This window comes from Oncorhynchus nerka, linkage group LG9a (assembly GCF_034236695.1).
Source record: "Oncorhynchus nerka isolate Pitt River linkage group LG9a, Oner_Uvic_2.0, whole genome shotgun sequence".
NCBI lineage: Eukaryota > Metazoa > Chordata > Actinopteri > Salmoniformes > Salmonidae > Oncorhynchus > Oncorhynchus nerka.
The window spans coordinates 60,223,428-60,244,637 of record NC_088404.1 but is presented as its reverse complement, the minus strand read 5'-3'; the positions used below and the strand labels follow the sequence as shown (position 1 = coordinate 60,244,637).

Below are 21,210 nucleotides of genomic sequence, written 5' to 3'. Positions count from 1 at the left end.
GAGAGAAATAGGCAAACTAAGAAACAGTGGTTTTGTTCCACATTGAACACTATTGACCGCAGACAGAGGGTGGCTGGATGTACTGAGAACTCCTCAGAGGTCTATAGGGCTGAGATAAAAGTGCCAGGCTTAACTCCTCAATCGATGCATCACAGCACTAAATGTCCCACCATATAATCTTTATTGGCTTGCTGGGCAATAACGCATATTATTGATGATCCACAACACTAAGCGCTGTAATAGATTGTGTCCAGTGTGATGTACTATGGTGAAGGGCTGGCCGGTTCTCACTCGCTCTGTGTGTTTGTGTGTGTGTGTGTGTGTGTGTGTGTACTACCTACACAAATCCGTGTTGGTCTAATACCACAAACTGAAGGACAATCAGCATGTAGCACTGATGCTTGTCTTACAAAAGACATTTGCGGTGGAAATGTTCATTTTTATTCACTGTGTGGACACTTTGGAGCAGGAACACTGAAGGTTCCTCAGATGTGTTCCCAGAGGGTGCTTATTCACGCTGGATTTTCTCTAGCAGATTTACAATGCAAGATGCTGAGGGGATTCAACACAAGGCTTGCTGTGGCAAAAATAAACAGCCAATTTGCAACAGATTTTCATGCAAATATTCTAAAATCTGCATAAAACAATATGCACATTTTCCAACCAGAGATTTGTTTCCATCAAACTGACATTATGTGGATAATAGCCTGTGCGTGATGACTTAATGCACATAAAAATGACTGACAGTTAAATTCCAATGTACCGAATGAAAAACACAAGTTAAATGGGTTTCCATCTCATTTTCAATTCTACTGATGGTTTTGTCACAAAAACTGTTGGTTACTTAGCAGATGTTCCCACTCTTGAAACATGCTCTCTAGCCAACAGCTCGTAGATACAGTGGGGGTAGGCTACCTACGTTACGAGATGATTATGGAGAAGAGCGATATTATTAGTATTTGTCAAACAGCAGCCATCCATCATGGAAAAGAGTATCCAGCTCATCACCTTGCACATTCACCACCCTGTGAAGTTCATAACTCATTTCATAACTTATTTCATACATTCTACCGACACAAAAAGATCCAACTATGTCGAGCATACAAATTGTCTGTCGGCATTTTAATTTTTTTTAACCGGAATTTCATGTTCCATTAGCTTGGCCGTGCCTTTTTTCATGCGTCAGGTAATTCATCCTCATGAAATGGTTGGATGGAGACGTGCTTAGAGATGCACAGAATCACAAACACTCATATTTCTACTGTTGTTTCCTTTTGTTTGTCATCCATCCATCCAATACAAATAAGTAAATAAACGCTCCTACAACTTTCAGTAACATTCCAACGTTCTGAAAACTTTACATTTGAACTTTCTTCAAATGTTCCCACTAAAGTACAAGCAATTTGCGGTAACAGATTGGTTTTTGGATATGGTCCATACCCCTGGAAGGGTTAATGAGCCTCCTAGGCCTGTTTCCCCCCCCTCTCCCCCTGGCCTCTCTGCCACTCAATGAGAAACAGAACAGCCCTGCATTCTTCAAATTCTGGGGCATTTTGTCTTGCCGAAAGCGAGAGAGAAGGAAAGAAAGTGCATTCCAGGGCTGTGTGCTGTTGCGGAAGGTCTGGGAGTTATACCATGGGAAAGACTCCGCAGAGTCCCAGGGGGAAGATGCATGCTGCCCCGGGGGCAACCACCAACCGGCAGCCAGAGTGCAGACAGAGAACAGGCAGCACTGAGAGATGTGTGGGTGTAGTACACTTAGACCAACACATGCACACACAAGCTTACACACACAGATGAACACACACATGCAAAGCACACACATTTTTTTTTGTAAACAGACACTTAAATACTTCAACGGAAAATGAGCAACATCAGTACCAAGAACAAGTAGGGAAAAAATGACCGAAATATTCAGGCAAATTTCTTCAAGTTCAGTCCTCATGACTCACTCAAACACCTTTCCCTTTCATTTCTTAATCCACGGAGCACAACAACAACATATAAACCAGGGGAGACAACCCCCAAACCACCCAGTGTTTTCAGAACGCATAAAAACGTCTACATATTATTATAGTCTCCAAGAACTTTGAGTTTTATGCACAATGAAGGGCAAGAACTCCACATGAACTGTCTTTCTTAACCAGCGCTGAATACCTCTCCAACAGCAACAGATGTCAACAGAGGCTTTCAGAGTGACTCTAGTTGTGTCCTTAAGATGACACCCTGAGAGATCTTCACTGACGCCAGGCTTCAGTTTTCAGAACCAAGGACAAAAAGCACAAGTGTGTGTGTGTATGTATATGTGCACGTGTATGTACTTACTGGTGTTTGTGTGAACTTGTGAGAGACAAAGTTATTGTCGCAATGCAAAAAGCATATGGGACATGAACAAATGTTTCTGCTGAGGCGCACATTGAAAATGCTAAAACAGTCGACATTTACTTTTCCTTTGCAAACAAAATGATTAATGAATAGAAAGATCAGACAACCGCATAGTAGTATACGGTCAGGGAGAGGTTGAAAATGTCAGTGAAGACACTTGACAGTTGGTCCGCACATGCTTTGAGTAATCAGTCTGTCCCAGCGGCTTTGTGAATGTTGACCTGTTTAAAGGTTTTGTTCACATCGGCTACCGAGAGCATTATCACACAGTCATCCAGAACAGCTGGTACTCTCGTGCATGCTTTAGTGTTGCTTGCCTAAAAGCAAGCATAAAAAGGCATTTAGCTCATCTGGTAGGCTCGCGTCACTGGGCAGCTCACGTCTGGGTTTCCCTTTGTAGTCCGTAATAGTTTTCAAGCCCTGCCACATCCAACGAGCTTCAGAGCCAGGTAGTAGGATTCAATCTTAATCCTGTATTGACGCTTTGCTTGTTTGATGGTTCGTCTGAGGGCAAAGCAGGATTTTTTTTAGCAGCGTCCGGATTAGTGTCCCAATCCTTGAAAGCGGCAGCTCTAGCCTTTAGCTCGATGCGGATGTTGCCTGTAATCTATGACTTCTGGTTGGGATATGTACATACAGTCACTGTGGGGACTGATGAAGCCGATGACTGAGGTGGTGTACTCCTCAATGCCATTGGATGAATCACTGAACATATTCCAGTCTGTGCTAGCAAAACAGTCCTGTAGTGTAGCATCCGCGTCATCTGACCACTTCCGTATTGAGCGAGTCACTGGTACTTCCTGCTTTAATTTCTGCTTGTAAGCAGGAATCAGGGGGATAGAATTATTGTCAGATTTGCCAAATGGAGGGCGGGGGAGAGCTTTGTATGCATCGCTGTGTGTGGAGTAAAGGTGGTCTAGGATTTTTTTCTGGTTGCACATGTGACATGCTGGTAAAAATTTGGAAAAACAGATGAACCCCCTTGGGTTGTGCCGTGGTAGAGATCTTTGTGGGCTATACTCTGCCTTGTCTCAGGATGGTAAGTTGGTGGTTGAAGATATCCCTTTAGTGGTGTGGGGGCTGTGCTTTGGCAAAGTGGGTGGGGTTATATCCTTCCTGTTTGGCCCTGTCCGGGGGTGTCATCGGATGGGGCCACAGTGTCTCCTGACCCCTCCTGTCTCAGCCTCCAGTATTTATGCTGCAGTAGTTTGTGTCGGGGGGCTAGGGTCAGTTTGTTATATCTGGAGTACTTCTCCTGTCCTATCCGGTGTCCTGTGTGAATTTAAGTATGCTCTCTCTAATTCTCTCTTTCTTTCTCTCTCTCGGAGGACCTGAGCCCTAGGACCATGCCTCAGGACTACCTGACATGATGACTCCTTGCTGTCCCCAGTCCACCTGGCCATGCTGCTGCTCCAGTTTCAACTGTTCTGCCTGTGATTATTATTATTTGACCATGCTGGTCATTTATGAACATTTGAACATCTTGGCCATGTTCTGTTATAATCTCCACCCGGCACAGCCAGAAGAGGACTGGCCACCCCACATAGCCTGGTTCCTCTCTAGGTTTCTTCCTAGGTTTTGGCCTTTCTAGGGAGTTTTTCCTAGCCCCCGTGCTTCTACACCTGCATTGCTTTCTGTACAGCACTTTGAGATATAAGCTGATGTACGAAGGGCTATATATTTGATTTGCCAGCATTAAAGTCACACTAGGAGCACCGCTTCTGGGTGAGTATTTTCTTCTTTGCTTATGGCCTTATAGAGTTGGTTGAGAGTTGTCTTAGTGCCAGCTTCGTTCTGTGGTGGTAAATAGACGACTACGAATAATATAGATGAGAACTCTCTTGGTAGATAGTGTGGTCTGCAGCTTTTCATAAGGTACGGGCGAGCAATACCTCAATACTTTTTAAATATTAGACATTGCACACCAGCTGTTATTGACAAATAGACACACACACCCCACCCCTCGTAGGTAGCGTCTGTTCTGCCGGTGCATGGAAAATCCCGCTAGCTCTATATTGTCCGTATCGTCGTTCAGCAACGTCTCGGTGAAACATAAGATGTTACATTTTTTAATGTCCCGTTGGTAGGATAATCTTAAAACGTAGGTCATCAACTTTATTTTCCAACGATTGCACGTCAGCAAGAACAATGGATGGCAGTTTACTCGCTCACCTCCGGCTGCCCGATCTGCAGCCCCTTTTCCTGCGTCTTTCTTCACGCAAAAGGCGGGGATCTGGGCCTGTTCCAGTGAAAGCAGGAAAGTCTTCTCGTCGGACTCGTTAAAGGAAAAGTTTCTCAATGTCCGCGGTGAGTAATCGCTGTTCTGATGTCTAGAAGTTATTTACGGTAGTAAGAGACGGTAGCAGCAACATTATGTACACAGTTAAATTAAATATGTATTGTATGTATATGTATTGCCCAATATGTTACAATATTTTTTTGACAAATCATTTGACCAATGTGTTATTGCGCTCATTTCTGGAGGGGGAAATTGTTAGATGGTGTCAGTATAATTTAATTTTAATTAATTTTGCAGTAGAAAGTAATTTTAAAAAGTCACCCCAGACCCCGAAATCGCAGGGAGTTTGAAAGAAGAGAGAACGTACAGTGGCTATTGGCTATAGAAGTCATTTAATCCGACCCATAACCATTCAATCCTCGTGAAGAGAAAAGAAAGCGATCTACATGTTATTCTAGTCAATTATTTAAGCATGTCATTACAATAATGAAGGTATGGACAACAAAACAGATTTCATTTAACTGTTGAGCGAGAGGAAGGAATGAAGCAACAATAGAGATTTGACGAAATACGCCAAACATGGGGAAATATTATGAAAGGTAACGCACTTCAGCAAACTAATTCTAAAAATGTAAAATAGGCCCTATTTTTCTAAATTAAAACCAGATTCGCTAGCCTAGATTTGTACGTTTGTAGGCCACATGTCCTGCAACAGCATCGTGTGTTCTCTCCCAGCATCATGGTTTGAAAGAGGTGTGTAATATCAGTCTATATAGGCCTAATACAGTATATTATAATGCAGTACAGAAATAGTCCACACAAAAAGACAACTGGAGCTTGTTTCACTTATTTACCCAAGAGAGAATAGATCTATGGGCTTTTATGATTTTCTGTTGTGTGTAATATACGGGAACGCCTATAGTATGTATTGGATAACATGACAATCGTTGGTCCATTTTTTGGGGGCTTGGGCTCATAAAATGTATTTGAATGTAGGGCTCTCATCTGGCTCAATTGTCATACAGTATCAATCAAAGCTCGAATCCAGACATATTTAAATATTCTGCTGTCGGGCCCTGCTCCTTTTTTTCCCCCCACACTATTAGGACCACATCAGACTGATGAGTTGCGAGTTGGGCCATGGGGTGGGGGCCTTTTGAAGAGTTGGTCCTGGGGGGGTGTTTGAACCAAATGGTTGTCCGACTCCGCAGTATTTCATTTGAGCTTTAAACGGTCTGCATGGTCAGCCCGACATCTGAAGTGGCTGTACAGCATGTAGGGTATTCATACTTTTTGCGCTTCTCAGAGCAGAACTATTGAGTAGGGCTGTTGTGAAGGAAGTTGTGCAGGGAGAATGTGTTTATATAGGACTAGGGCTGTAGCGGTCATGAAAATCTGCCAGACATTTACTGTATTGCAAAAGACTGCCGGTACAATAAACCACAAATCCACTATTTATTTTAGTCAGGTCTAAAGAAACCTCATGATAAGAAGAAAATGTTTTTCAGGTGAACAGAATATGAGTTGGTCTACTGTATGTTATCTGGCTACGGTCCATGGCATAGGCTGTAGGGTTGTTCATTTAGCTGACAAGATACAGTATGCTTATACAGTTGAAGTGGGAAGTTTACATACACCTTAGCCAACTACATTTAAACTCAGTTTTTCACAATTCCTGGCATTTAATGAAAAAAACATGATTTATTTTAAGAATGCGAAATGTCAGAATAATAGTAGAGAATTATTTATTTCAGCTTTTATTTCTTTCATCACATTCCCAGTGGGTCAGAAGTTTACATATACTAGATTAGTATTTGGTAGCATTGCCTTTAAATTGTTTAACTTGGGTCAAATGTTTCGTGTAGCCTTCCACAAACTTTCCACAACAAGTTAGGTGAATTTTGTCCCATTCATCCTGACAGAGCTGGAGTAACTGAGTCAGGTTTTGTCGGCCTCCTTGCTCTCACTCGATTTTTCAGTTCTCCCAACACATTTTCTATAGGATTGAAGTCAGGGCTTTGTGATGGCCACTCTAATACCTTGACATTGTTGTCCTTAAGCCATTTTGCCACAACTTTGGAAGTATGCTTGGGGTCATTGTCCATTTGGAAGACCCTTTTGTGACCAAGCTTTAACTTCCTGACTGATGTCTTGAGATGTTGCTTCAATATAACCAAATAATTTTCCTGTCTCATGATGCCATCTATTGTGTGAAGTGCACCAGTCCCTCCTGCAGCAAAGCACCCCCACAACATGATGCTGCCACCCCTGTGCTTCACGGTTGGGATGGTATTCTTCGGGTTCAAATCCTCCCCCTTTCTCCTCCAAACATAATGATGGTCATTATGGCCAAACAGTTCTATTTTTGTTTCATCAGACCAGAGGACATTTCTCCAAAAAGTATGATCTTTGTCCCCATGTGCAGTTGCAAACCATAGTCTGGCTTTTTTCTGGCGGTTTTGGAGCAGTGGCTTCTTCCTTGCTGAGCGGTCTTTCAGGTTATGTCAACATAGGAATCGTTTTACTGTGGAAATAGATACTTTTGTACCGGTTTCCTCCAGCATCTTCACAAGGTCCTTTGCAGTTGTTCTGGGATTGATTTTCTCAGGATGGAGACGTGTTCGAGCGGTATGACAGCTGCGTGGTCTCATGGTGTTTAAACCTGCGTAATATTGTTTGTACAGATGAACGTGGTACCTTGGCCGAGGTCTTGGCCGATTTCTTTATATTTTCCCATGATGTCAAGCAAAGAGGCACTGAGTTTGAAAGTAGGCCTTGAAATACATCCACAGGTACACCTCCAGTTGACTCAAATGATGTCAATTAGCCTATCAGAAGCTTATAAAGCCATGACATAATTTTCTGGAATTTTCCAAGCTGTTTAAAGGCACAGTCAATTTAGTGTATGTAAACTTCTGACTCACTGGAATTCTGATACAGTTTATTATAAGTCAAATAATCTGTCTGAAACAACTTTTGGAAAAATGACTTGTGTCATGCACAACGTAAATGTCCAAACCCGACTTGCCAGAACTATAGTTTGTTAACAAGAAATGTGTGTAGTGGTTGAAAAACGAGTTATAATGACTCCAACCTAAGTGTATGTAAACCTCTGACTTCAACTCTATCTATCTCTATATATTTTATAGTAAGAAGAATATAATTGAACTGAATAAAAATAGAACATGTATTTTTCCCATTATACGAGCGAGTGCGCATATGAAGTGGCAAATGTTGAGCGTAAAAGTGATCCGTTTGTCTACTTTTTCAAACCTTAGAATGTCATTGAAGTCAAATCATACGCTGCATTCTGAAAGTATTCAGACCCTTTGACCTTTTCCACATTTTGTTACGTTTACAGCCTTATTCTAAAATTGATGATATGAGTAGCTAAGGAATAAATAGAACACTTATTTCACCCAAACTCTGTATGCCATGGGATCTCCAACCTTGTTCCTGCAGCTACCCAGTGCTTCATTTGGGAAACCAAGTGAAATCTAGTCGGGAACATTGATAGTAATATATGTTTACGCAACAAAACATATTTCACTAAACTGTTGACAGCCTGTCTGCGTGCTCAAGAAAGGAGTAAAGGAGATGGAAACACGAGGTGGAGGGACAGTGGCGATTTGAGCAAATCTTGTTGGGGCAAAACAAAATATTTGGGGGGATACATGCCAGCAAAGCCACTACACAACACAACACTAAACAATACATTAATTGCACTATAACTGTGACAGATGGTGCCCACAAACTGTTAGGGCCTACATAAAGCTGTCCCAACAGCAGAGTCCCAACACCTTACCACTGCTACACTTGGCTATCAGTGGAGCCTTGTCTGGCAGAGGAACAGTTCATTCAGCCTCATTTACTGCCTGATATGGCTGACTTGCTTAAAACAAATGTGGTTTCTACTGACAATTGAGATGTACAACTATGGTATAAGGGAATGAATGACGAGCAGATAAGAAGAAAGCTAGGACGAACGTAGTCAATAACTATTTGTTCTACTATTATATTATATATTATATATTATATTATATATTCTACTATATAACTATTTTTTATTTAATCTATCTTTAACTAGGCAAGTCAGTTAAAGACAAATTCTTATTTACAATAACGACCAAACCCACCCCTAACCCGGACGACGCTGGGCCAATTGTGCGCCGCCCTATTCGACTCTCGATCACGGCCGGTTGAAATACAGCCCGGGATTGAACCCGGGTCTGTAGTGACACCTCTAGCACTGCGATGCAGTGCATTAGACAGCTGCACCACTCGGGAGGCCCTTTTGAAATGTACTGCAAAATAATTCAGAACATGGGCCGTTCTTACAGCACACCAAGTCAGAACCGTAGGATAAATAAAGGGATAATATAAGCAGACAATCAAATCTCTTACAATATTCCATTTTTATATTTCTCTAAAACTGGCTATAGGTTACATGTGCACCACTAAGTCAGAACAGTAGGCTAAATGATGAGGGGAACATTGACTTGCCTAGTTGGATAAAGGTTAAAAAAATAAAGAATAATAAAGTATGTCATTCTCTGGATTTATGGTGCTTTCAAGAGAAGACTCTGAAAAAAAACAAAGATGAATCATGATGACGCCAGTGATCTTCAGGTCCCCCCCCCCCCCAGAGTTCCCAGTTGTCTTGAACTCACTGAAGTCTGAGATTTCCCAGTTTCTAGTTGTTTTGAGCGCGGCAGAAGTCATGCTGGATTGACAGCATGGCCAATGTTGAATGTTTATCATTTTAAGCTTGGAAAAGAGACCCTTACATTTGGCCTCTGCGTGCCTCCAGGTGCTCCACAATTGCATCACACCCTCCATATGGAGCCTCCAAACATATTTTCGGAGCATAAATCGGCTTTCAGAATGATTCTGTCCTAGAGTTTTTTTATGCTTTAGAATGACACTTCTGGTTTTGGTGGGAAATACGGGTTTACCTGGGATAATATGCATGTTTTTCTCGGGATTAACATTTATAGCCTACTCTACGTCAACGCGTACATTAAGTTAACACAGCTCTATGGAATGCAAGGAGAAGAGAATCAAAGACTGACTGTCATATTGCTGAGTCTAACTTTTACAAAAGGCTCTGGGAAACGAGGCCAGGATCAGAGGGAATTTTAGCTTTAGGTCTAAAAACACTCACTGACGAATAGAGACCAAGGACACGTTTCACAGTGGTGTGCAAAAAGCGTAATTTCTAACCTTGAGCCTAACTAAGTATGTGCTATATTTTCTCCTAGAACTTGACATTCAAAATGTCAAGTTTTCACTACCGATTCGAGGCCGGGCCCTTAATGCCAGCGTCAATTTGTCCACTTGTTTCAATTGCCCATCCTCTCCATTTGCTCTAAATCTGGGATGAGCTCAAACGTGTGACTTTCTGTAGCCTTGGGGCATCATCAGTGCCTAACTGTATTCCTATATGAGGAAGGAGCATGGGTGAGTGAGTGAAAGAGAGACAGCAGCAGACTGAGGGCAGAGATCAGAGGATCAATGCATGATTGCAGGCTGAGGTTACTCCAATGCCATGGCTGAAGTGTGTGTATGTGTGTGAGAGAAGGGTGCGGCGGGGAATGATTCGGTTTCACTATAGGAGTTATGTTTAAATGGCAGGATGGAGAGCAAGTAGTCAGTAACAACTCAAATAAGGCATGAGAGGCAGAGAGGAGCCGAGATGGGTGAAATTTAGCTCTTTCCCGTGGCACTGCCGAGACCCATACTGATGAGGATAATGGGGAAATGGGCGACCGTTCTTTTCAGTACAGACCCAAAGTTATTTCAGTAATGACTTACCCATTTTGGCTATGGCTGCCATAAAGCTACGCTAGGTCAGGGGACTCCTGGGTATACAGGCTTCTGTTCCAGCCCACACCTGATTCAACTAGTCAAGGACCAGACCTGATGCATAGCCAATGGGCTTACTCAGGCGGGTGCAACTTTACAAAATGATAATAAGCAAAGAATGTATGCTACATTCTGTGATGTGCCAGTGCAATACTATTATATTAAGCAACAAAAACACAGAGGGTTAATAATTGAAATACGATAATATTATGTACACATCCTGTATACAGCAGCGTATCACTTTGACCTGGCAGGCTTCCCATCCTCTGCACATATTATAATCTACGTGTCACAACACATGTATGAAATGTATCCAGACAGGTATCATTCAAATAATTCACACTCGTCTCAAGACGAGCAGTTTGCTAGCATTAAGGTTTCACATGTTCATTCCCAGGCTGTTACTTCACACTTGGCAGTCTTGAGGAAGATGTTTTGGCTGCGGGCAAATTTGGACGTCTACTATACTATAGCTTCCCTCATATCATCATTGCTGGGGAGGGGAAAAAACATAAACATACCCACTTACTTTACTTCTACATTACAAAGCACTAATAATTCAATAATTGACCCACCTACTTCTAGAGAACAAAGCATCCATGGAGTTGTGAGGTGGATTCCATTTCAATTTCCAAGTCCTTCTAGCTCAGGTTGTTGCATTGAAGACTTTGCATTTTCAATGGAAATACACTCTATGCTCTTTGGATTACGGACATTGGGGAGGAATCACATTGCATCTGGAGGCGAAGTCCAAACAATCCACACAAAGCAGGAACGTTTTGCTCTCCTAGACAAAAAGGGGAGCACGCAGTCCCATCCGAGGGAAGTCAGGAAGCTGGCCTAGACACGAGGCCCAGGAGACAAGTCTATGTCTCTGACTGAAGGAGGCACAGCAGAGAGGAGGGCTCACATTCAACCTCCTGTCTCATACCCTCTCAGCTTGCCAGGCTGAATACAACTCTCTGGTTATGTCAGAGCTCTTGGGTGTGTGTGTGTGTTTACATGAGAGAGCGAATGTGTATGAGAGAGCGAATGTGTAAGATTTCTCTGTGTGTGTGTGTGTGTGTGTGTGCGTTGAGACACTCAACCACAGTCATTCACAAAATATGAAGGGCAGCCATGGGAGAAAGGTATTCCGGGATAATACAGTAACTAAAGGGAAGTTTCCCCACTGGCACAAACAAACTGTAACATCTGTGAAAAGAGAAGCAGAGGTACAGAGTGCTGCACAAACACAGCTGAACAGAAAGCAGCCTTGGCTGCAACACACATGGCTGCTCTTTACAGTCTTCAGCAAACGGGCCCGAGACATATGGACAAGCACTTCGTTAGCTGTAGGGTATTAAGGCGAAGAGATAAATCACCAAAACGACAAGCATGGTGGCAAACAACTGTAGGAAAAAAATGTAAACGCTGGGAATTTCTAGGGTGTGATTTTGTCCTGACCTATTGTAATTTTCTTGAGACACTAAGATTTGTCATCAGAGGTGAGTACACTGCTCATTTCCTGAAGGCATAGAGTGCAGGAATATTCTAGTATCGTTCTACTATTCTAAAATATACTGTATCTATATATATGTTGTCTGCCCACACTTGTACTCCATGTAACACTTCACTATATAGCTAACGTAAGGCTAGAGGGAGAGACGCAGACACACATACACATATTACAGCACAGAGGAAGAGTGAACGGAGGCAACTTACAGTGTAATGAATCACACAGCAGCCATGGACTCCAAGCGGCTCCCAGCAAACGGTGGTCGGACCAACACTATCACTGATGGAGTCTGAGGGAGCGAGGAAGAGGGACAGGGAATCAAATGGAGAAAGAGAAAGGGAGAAACAGAGGGGAAGAGGCAGAGAGAAAGAAGAAAAATAGATATTGCGAGAGATGGGGAGGTAGAGAGATAGGAGGGAGGGAGGAAAAAGAGAGTGGGAAAGAGAGCGGGAGAGATCTATTGTTATTTGCTTGCTTGAGATGATAACCATGTCACTCATTCAGACACACAGGGTGAGTGAACACAGATCAGAATACAGATTACATTATACACCTCCTACATCAGGGGTGTCAAAGTCAAATGGACGGAGGGCCAAATAAAAAAATCAGCTACAAGACGAGGGCCGGACTGTTCGAATGTTCATTGAAAATTTTTTAAATGACGCATATAGTCTAGTGAACCTAATTGAACCTACTGAAAACCTAACAAATATATTACAATATGATCAGATAAATAAAGCAATATTTTCTTATGGCTCTGTCAGTAATCTTTAATTTTCAACAGACACAAAAGACAAATTTCCTTTATATAAATATCCCCATAACATGAACATTAAATGAAAGAAACCGGTATTCAAGGCACCATCAGTAGACTATATTTTCTATTTTAGCAAAAGTGGGCTAAATTTACTTCAAAGAAAAAAACAATAATAGCAATTTTCTATCATCCACTCAACTGAAATATTTTTAAAATATAATTGGATTGAAATACAAAAATAAAGTGCAAAAATCTATTAATCAAAAACAACACTTTGTTTAAGGAGAAGTAACATGCAGTGAAAACAAATATTAAATTTTAACTTTTAAACTTGAACTGAGTAAAAACTCTAAATATGTGATTGCACAGTAATGTTCACTTGTTTGAGGTTGAGGGTGATACTTGGTGGTGTCCCATCTTTTCCACAAGTTCATCAATGTTCGGGGTAAGGCTCTGAGCTGAAGAAATCCTCAGAATTGAGTGGAGGTGTTCAGCAGTAAGTCGACTTCTGTGTGATGTTTTGTTCAGGTTCATCAAAGAAAACAGTTGTTCACACAGGTATGTGCTGCCAAACATAGACAACGTTTGAGCAGCCTGGATGCGCAGCTGGGGCATTGTGCCGGGGAGGAAACGGGCGAACTCCGCAGCACCCACTGCCGCATATTTTGCCCTCAGTGCATCATTGCATTGGAGGTCAATCAACTCCATTTGGAGGTTTGGTGGTGAGCTTTCCACGTCAACAGCAAATGGGTTACCGAGCAGTTCCAACCTGCTTTTTGTGCTTCAAAGTCAGCAAATCGGCGTCGAAAGTCAGCGGCAAGCATACCTATTTTATCAGCCAACTGTGTGCTCGGGAACGCACTGGTAGAGAGCTTCTCTTTCATGGTCTGGCAGCTGGGAAAGTGGCTCAAATTTTCTTTCCGCATCTGTGTCTCCCACAGAGTCAGTTTGGTTTTAAATGCCTTCACTGTACTGTACATATCAGAGATGACACGATCCCGACCCTGCAGCTGCAAGTTTATTGCATTCAGATGACTCGTAATGTCACACAGAAAAGCCATTTCACACAGAAACATTTCGTCTCGGAGTTGTGTTGTGTCTTTCCCTTTGCTGTCCAAGAACAGACAAATCTCCTCACGAAGCTCGAAACATCTTTGAAGCACCTTTCCCTGGCTTAGCCATCGCACCTCTGTGTGATAAGGCAAATCACCATGCTCCGTTTCTAACTCCGTCAGAAATGCCTTGAACTGGCGGTGATTCAAACCTTTGGCTCTGATAAAGTTAACTGTGCGCGTGATGATGCTCATTACATGCTCCATTTTCAAGGCTTTACCGCACAACGCTTCCTGGTGTATGATACAATGATAAGCTGTCAGCTCACCTGTCGCGTTTTCCTCTTGCATCTTTTCCCGTATCTTCGCCACCAGTCCGCTCCTGTGTCCACACATCGCAGGTGCTCCGTCGGTTGTCAAACCCACGAGTTTTTCCCAAGGCAGCTCCATCTCATTTACACATCTTGACACCTCTTCATACAAATCATGCCCCGTAGTTGTGCCATGCATAGGACGTAAAGCCAAAAACTCCTCTGTCACGCTTAGGTTGGAGTCCACTCCGCGGATGAAAATGGACAACTGGGCAATGTCAGAAATGTCGGTGCTCTCATCCACAGCCAAGGAATATGCAATAAAATCTTTTCCCTTTTTCACAAGCTGCTCTTTTAGATTGATGGACAACTGGTCTACTCTCTCGGCAATGGTGTTTCTGCTCAGACTCACATTTAAAAAGAGTTGCCTTTTTCTGGGCAAACTTCGTCCACAAACTTTAATCATGCAGTTTTTGATGAAATCCCCCTCCGTAAATGGCCGGGCTGATTTAGCGATCTCTTCTGCCAAAATAAAACTGGCCTTGACAGCAGCCTGGCCTTGTGATTTGGCTTTTTGAACAGAGCCTGTCGAGATTTGAGGCCTCGTTTTAATTCCTCTGCCTTTTGTAGCCTTTGTTCCATGTCCATATTCTTGTTTTTGTCCGCGTGTTTCGTTTCATAATGTCGTCTCAGATTATACTCTTTCAGTACCGCCACACTTTCTCCACACAGAAGACACACAGGTTTTCCAGCTACCTTCGTGAACATATACTCCGACTCCCACCTTGTTTGAAACCCCGGTTCTCAGTATCCACCTTCCGTTTGCCATTTTTGATGGGTATCTGAAAGTTAATTTTACTGTGATGCTGACGACTGCTGTGCCAATAAATATTGAAATGAAGCAGCCTACTGCTCGGTGCGTCACCTTTGCATTGTGGGAAATGTAGTATTGGTGCGTGTAAAAGATCTGCGGGCTGCCGGCTTGCTGCGGGCCGGTTCTAATAATAAATCAAGATCATCCCAGGGGCCGTAAAAAACCTTCTTGCGGGCCGGATGTGGCCCGCGGGCCTTGACTCTGACATATGTGTCCTACATGTACGCACACACCAGCGCCAATGGTCTCACCAGAGATGTTCGATCTGGTTCAATTCCGGGCTCTGGCTGGGCCACACAAGGACATTCAGAGACTTGTCCCGAAGCCACTCCTGTGTTGTCTTGGCAGTGTGCTTAGGGTCGTTGTCCTGTTGGAAGGTGAACCTTCGCCCCAGTCTGAGGTCCTGAGTGCTCTGGAGCAGGTTTTCATCAAGGCTTTCTCTGTAAGTCGGGGCTCCCGAGTGGCACAACGGTCTAAGGCACTGCATCGCACTACGGACCCTAGTTTGATCCCGGGCTGTATGACAACCGGCCGTGATCGGGAGTCCCATAGGGCGGCACAGAATTGGCCCAGCGCCGTCCGGGTTAAGGGATGGTTTGGCCAGGGGGGCTTTACTTGGCTCATCATGCTCTTGCGACTCCTTGTGGTGGACCGGGCGCCTGCAGGCTGACCTCGGTCGTCAGGTGAAAGGGGTTTCCTCCGACACATTGATGCGGCTGGCTTCCAGGTTAAGCGGGAGGGTTAGGGTTAGGGTTAGGGCGCATGACTCGAGCTTCGCCTCCCGAGCTATTTGGGGAGTTGCAGCGATGACACAAGATCGAAATAGTCTTTCCCTAAATCTTGACTAGTCTCCCAGTCCCTGCAGTTGAAAGACATCACTAGAGGATAATGCTGCCACCACCACGTTTGACCATAGGGATGGTGCCAAGTTTCCTCTAGACGTGACGCTTGGCATTCAGGCGAAAGTGTTCAATCTTGGTTTCTCATGGTCAGAGTCCTTTAGGTGCCTTTTGACAAACTCCAAGCAGGCTGTCATGTGCCTTTTACTGAGGAGTGGTTTCCTTCTGGCTACTCTACCATGAAGGCCTGATTGGTGGAGTGCTGCAGAGATGGTTGCCCTTCTTGAAGGTTCTCCCATCTCCACAGAGGAACTCTAGAGCTCTGTCAGACTGACCATTGGGTTCTTGGTCACCTCCCTAACTAAGGCCCTTCTCCCCCGATTGCTCAGTTTGGACGGGCAGCCAGCTCTAGGAAGAGTCTTGGTGGTTCCAAACTTCTTCCATTTAAGAATGATGGAGGCCACTGTGTTCTTGGGGACATTCAATGCTGCAGAAATGTTTTGGTACCCTTCCCCAGATCTGTGCCTCGACACAATCCTGTCTCGGAGCTCTACGGAAAATTCCTTCAACCTCATGGCTTGGTTTTTGCTCTGACATGCACTGTCAACTGTGGGACCTTATATAGACAGGCAGGTGCCTTTCCAAATCATGTCCAATAAATTGAATTTACCACAGGTGGACTCCAATCAAGTTGTAGAAACATCAAGGATTTTCAATGGAAACAGGATGCAGCGAAGCTCAATTTCAAGTCTCATTGCAGAGGGTGTGAATACTTTTGTAAATAAGGTATCTGTTTTCGCATTGTCATTGGGGTATTGTGTGCAGATTGAGGAAAAAAATGTAATTCAATCCATTTTAGAATAAGGCTGTAACGTAACAAAATGTGGAACAAGTCAAGGGGTCTGAATACATATAAATATATATTCAGACCCCTTGACTTGTTCCACATTTTGTTACGTTACAGCCTTATTCTAAAATTGATTAAATTAAATTTTTTCCCTCATCAATCTGCACACAATACCTCAATGACAATGCGAAAACAGATACCTTATTTACAAAAGTATTCACACCCTCTGCAATGAGACATATATATATATATATAGAGCTTTGGATACGTGGGTATAATGCACTATAAAGGAAAGAGAAAAGTCCTTTTCAGCGGAGAGTTCTTTCTTTCTCATAAAAGTAGTAGAGTGGGAAGGTTAGGAGCCGTAGGCAGAGCAGCATTAGCATAACATCACCAGTTTGGAATTGTGTGTGTGTGTGTGTGTGTCCTTGGATGTGTTTAACTATTCTTGTGGGGACCAGAAGTCCCAACAAACAAATATTTGATGAACTGGGGACATTTTGTTAGTCCTCACGAGGTCAAATGCTATTTCTAAGGGGTTTATGATTAAAGTTAGAATTAGTGTTAGGGTTAGAATTACATTAAGGGTTATTTTTAGGGTTAGGTTTTTGGGTTAAGATTAAGGTTAGGGTTAGGGTAAGAGTACGGGTTATTTCGGTTTGGGATTGGGGGAAAATAGGATTTTGAATGGGACTGAAATGTGTGTCCCCACAAAGAATGTGTGTGTATGTGCATTATGCATGTGCCTGCTTGTGTGTGTGTGTGACGATGTTTATTGGTTGTGGGCCGACTGCAGAGAGCCCTTTCTAAAGTGTTAGCAGGCTGATTTATGTGGACAGACAGCTAGGGGACCCCCGTTGGCCATGAACCTACAGGTGAGGCCTGCTGGGATTTCAGAGACAGGCCACAAAAAGGCAGCGTACTGAAAAGAGGCGGAGAGACAGTTTTAGAAGCTACGATAGAAGAGTTTTGATGTTTAGCAACAAAAACTGATGCGTGCGCAACTATGGCGCAAAACAGACAGTTGGCTTAGATTGTTGACAACATGTCAACTATATTTAGTCTCCAAAGTTTATTGAAAACACTAATAAATTTGCACAATGTGCACCTCTTGTCTCTCAAAATACATCGCTACAGTTGTTGGTTAGCTAGCTAGTGAATTTTAGCCATGTTAGCAAAACTAGACATAGTATAAAGAACAAGTTACATCGTCCACCTACGATTCCCCACATGGCTGGTTCTTGTCATTGTTGCTAGCCATCTGGCCATCCAGAATCACAACACCACACAGCCTTCTGCCCCATTGAAGCGTGTGCATCGTTTTCGTAACGTTGTCAGCTAATCCGTCTTTAAGGCCTATAAACAATGATAAAACTTATATCAATATTTCAGGTAAAGAGCAAGACTCACTAACTGTGGATTTAGGTTGAAGCGCCCCGTTAACGTTCCAATTGCTGCTGTAAAGCCGAACACGTTACGAGGACAAATAACCTGTGGGAATTCTTAAGCCTTGGGCCAAAGAGATTTGTCCATATCTTGCCCGGAGTTTGTTATTATTATTATATTTTACCCCCCAATTTCGTGGTATCCAATTGGTAGGTACAGTCTTGTCCTATCACTGCAACTCCCGCACGGACTCGGGAGAAGCGAAGGTCGAGAGCCGTGCGTCCACTGAAACACAATCCAACCAAGCCACATTGCTTCTTGACACAATGCCCATTTAACCCAGAAGTCAGCCACACCCATGTGTCGGAGGAAACACAGTACATCTGGCAACCGTGTCAGCATGCACTGCCGCTGAGATGGGACAAGGACAACCCTGCCGGCCAAACCCTCCCCTAACCCGGACGACGCTGGGCCAATTGTGCGCCGCCCCATGGGTCTCGTGGTCGGCTGCGACAGAGCCTGGACTCTAACCAAGAATCTCTAGTGGCACAGCGATGCAGTGCCTTAGGGCCTCCCGAGTGACGCAGTGGTCTATCTTGCCCAGAGTTAACGAGTAATCACAAAAAAATTCTACATTTAATGGGAAATTCCAGTGAAGACCACGTACCATATCACTCACTCCCCAAGTCATACATAGCTTCATTACCAAAAGCTCCAAACAAAGGTCAGCCTACATGCTGAGTTGACTCATAAAAATATGACTCAGAGTTCACTCAGTTAACTGAAGGACGGGTCAGACACTACCACACCAGTGTTGGAGCTGTGATGAAAAGTTTAGTGCCAGAATGTAGGTACGATCTCCCTCAGTTTTTTATGCTACCAAATTTTCCCAAAACTCTTAAAGATATGCTCGGAAATTAGGATTCAAATATGTCTGCAGAAATAATTGGGCGTCAGCTATGACATGACATCATGACTTTAAAAAAATAAAGCTTTTGGTTATTGAATGGCGCCGGAAGGGATTTCTACTGTTTTATGGGCTTCTAACCAATTGTGCTATTTTGTGTTTTTCCTCATTGTTTGTAACTTATTTTGCACATAATGTTGATGCTACAGTCTCTTATGACCGAAAAGAGCTTCTGGATATCTGAACTGCGATTAAAGTATAAACACCATGGGACCACGCAGCCATCTCACAGCTCAGGAAGGAGACTCGTTCGGTCTCCTAGAGATGAACGTACTTTGGTGTGAAAAGTGCAAATCAATCCCAGAACAACAGCAAAGGACCTTGTGAAGATGCTGGAGGACACAGGTACAAAAGTATCTATATCCACAGTAAAACGAGTCCTATATCGACATAACCTGAAAGGCCGCTCAGCAAGGAACAAGCCACTGCTCCAAAATCGCCATAAAAAAACAGACTACGATTTGCAACTGCACATGGGGACAAACTCATACTTTTTGGAAAAATGTCCTCTGTCTGAGGACAAAAATATAACTTTTTGGCCATAATGACCATCGTTATGTTTGGAGGAAAAAGGGGGATGCTTGCAAGCCGAAGAACACCATTCCAACTGTGAAGCACGGGGGTGGCAGCATCATTTTGTGGGGGTGCTTTGCTGTAGGAGGGACTGGTGCATTTCACAAAATAGATGGCATCATGAGGAGAGAAAATGATGTGAATATATTGAAGCAACATCTCAAGACATCAGTCAGCAAGTTAAAGCTTGGTCGCAAATGAGTCTTCCAAATGGACAATGACCCCAAGCATACTTCCAAAGTTGTGGCAAAATGGCTTAAAGATACCAAAGTCAAGGTATTGGAGTGGCCATCACAAAACTAATTGTGTATGTAAACTTCTGACCCACTGGGAATGTGATGAAAGAAATACAAGCTGAAATAAATAATTCTCTCTACTATTATTCTGACATTTCACATTCTTAAAATAAAGTGGTGATCCTAACTGACCTAAAACAGATTTTTTTCTAGGATTAAATGTCAGGAATTGTGAAACTGAGTTTAAATGTATTTGGCTAAGATGTATGCAAACTTCTGACTTCAACTAATATATATATATATACATACATACATACATACATACATACACAGTATACCGTAATGTTGGAGCTAGAAACATAAGCACTTCACTGAACCTGCGATAAAATATGAAATGGGTAAAACAATGTTGTGGACAGTAAATTGACCAGTGTTCAATGACTATGTACATAGGGCCTCTAAGGTACAGGGTAGAGTAGCCAGCTAGTAACAATGCAGTATACCTAACAACAGCTAGTAACATGTGCACGCCGAGGAGCTTGAAGCTATCACCCTCTCCAGTCGATGTAGATGGGGGGTGTGATCTTCTTGTCTTCTGAAGTCCACAATTTGCTCCTTTGTTTTGTTGATGTTGTGGGAGAGGTTATTTTCCTGGTATACTCCTCAAGGGCCCTCACCACCTCCCTGTAGGATGTCTCGTCCATGTTGGTAATCAGGCTTACCACTGTTGTCTCGTCAGCAAACTTGATGATTGAGTTAGAGACGTGTGTGGCTACGCCCTCATGGGTGAACAGGGAGTACAGGAGGGGGTTAAGCACCCAACCTTGTGGGAACCCCCATGTTGAGGATCAGCGTGGCGGAGGTGTTTCCTTCACCACCTGGGGTTGGCCTGTCAGGAAGTCCAAGACCCAATTGCACAGGGTAGGGTTCAGACCCAGGGCCCCAAGCTTAGTGATGCGCTTGGATAGCATTATGGTGTTGAAGGCTGAACTGTAGTCAATGAAAAGCATACTTACATAAGTATTCCTCTTGTCCAGACGAGATAGGGCAGTGTGCATTGCGATGGTGATTGCAACATCCGTGAATCTGTTGGGGTGGTATGCAAATTCGTATGGGTCTAGGGTGTTTGGTACAGTGGACGTGATATAATCCTTAAATAGCCTCACAAAGCACTTCACGATGACAGAAGAGAGTGTTATGGGGCGATAGTAATTTAGTTAAATTACCTTTGCTTTCTTGGGTATAAGTGGGCTCAACAGACTGGGATAGGGAGAGACTGAATATGTCCGTAAACCTGCTCTGAGGACGCGGCTTGGGATGATGTCTGGGCAGGCAGCCTCGCGAGGGTTAACATGTTTAAATGTTTTACTCTCGTCGGCCA

General features: G+C 43.3%; 1 protein-coding gene across 2 annotated transcripts in view; it reads right to left on the bottom strand.

The window, feature by feature from the left end:
- Positions 1-21,210, bottom strand: part of peak1 (pseudopodium-enriched atypical kinase 1) — a 263,257-nt gene that overhangs the window by 97,773 nt on the left and 144,274 nt on the right. For both annotated transcript variants that reach the window (XM_029668784.2, XM_029668785.2), the window contains one exon: positions 12,194-12,276. The gene's annotated coding sequence lies outside the window, so the exon portion shown is untranslated. The remainder of the gene's footprint in view (positions 1-12,193; positions 12,277-21,210) is intronic.